At 40.7% G+C, this 854-nt stretch overlaps 1 non-coding gene across 1 annotated transcript; it reads right to left on the bottom strand.

The window, feature by feature from the left end:
* Positions 1-339: 339 nt before the first annotated feature.
* LOC123570640 (U1 spliceosomal RNA) lies at positions 340-502 on the bottom strand. Its single transcript, XR_006694921.2, has one exon. It is a non-coding gene; the product is annotated as a U1 spliceosomal RNA (small nuclear RNA).
* Positions 503-854: the final 352 nt, after the last annotated feature.

Genomic DNA, 854 nt, shown 5'->3' with positions numbered 1-854 from the left:
AGGCAGGAGAATCACTTGAACCCAGGAGGCAGAGGTTGTGGTGAGCCAAGATCATGCCACTGCACTCCAGCCTGGGTGACAAGAGCAAAATTCTGTCTCAAAAAAGAAAAAGTTTGTCTGATTTTTCCTTTCTCCTGTGTTTTTCCTGCTATTATATAAGAGCAAGTTGTACAAGCCTCATCCTTAGATTACTGTAACAGGTAGATTGTAAACATATTTGAATTCAGTGATCATATCTTATATTTGTTATCTAAAATGGGTCCTTGCTATGTCTTCTCAGGTAAGTCTAGACTTATTTTATTTTATTAAAATATTTTTTTAAATTAAAACTTTTTTTTTCAGGGGTAAACATGAACATGGGCTCTACTACCACAAATCATGCAGTCAAGTTTCCAGCATTTGGGGAAATCGCAAGGGTCAGCATACCTGGAGTGCAGTGGATGAGCTTAGCCCTGGAAAAAACACCTTTGGAATCATAGTATGTCCCCTGACAGGTAAGTATTAGATTTTTATGTGTTTTTGTTATTTATTTATTTATTTATATATTTTACAGACAGGGTCTCGCTCTGTCACCCAGACTGGAGTGTAGTGGCATGATCATAGGTCACTGCAGCCTTGACATCCTGTGCTCAAGTGATCTTCCCAATTCAGCCACCCGATTAGCTGGGACTACAGGTGTGTGCTACCACATCTGGCTAATTTTTAAACTTTTTTTTTAGTAGAGATGAGATCTCAGTATGTGGCCCAGGCTGGTCTTGAACTCCTGGGCTCTAGAGATCCTCCCACCTCAACCTCCCAAAGTGCTGGAATTACAGGTGTGAGCCCCTGTGCCCAGCCCCTAGACTTCTATTTTT

Source organism: Macaca fascicularis, chromosome 1 (genome assembly GCF_037993035.2).
Source record: "Macaca fascicularis isolate 582-1 chromosome 1, T2T-MFA8v1.1".
In the NCBI taxonomy this organism is placed as follows: domain Eukaryota; kingdom Metazoa; phylum Chordata; class Mammalia; order Primates; family Cercopithecidae; genus Macaca; species Macaca fascicularis.
This window is presented reverse-complemented; position numbering and strand designations above follow the sequence as displayed.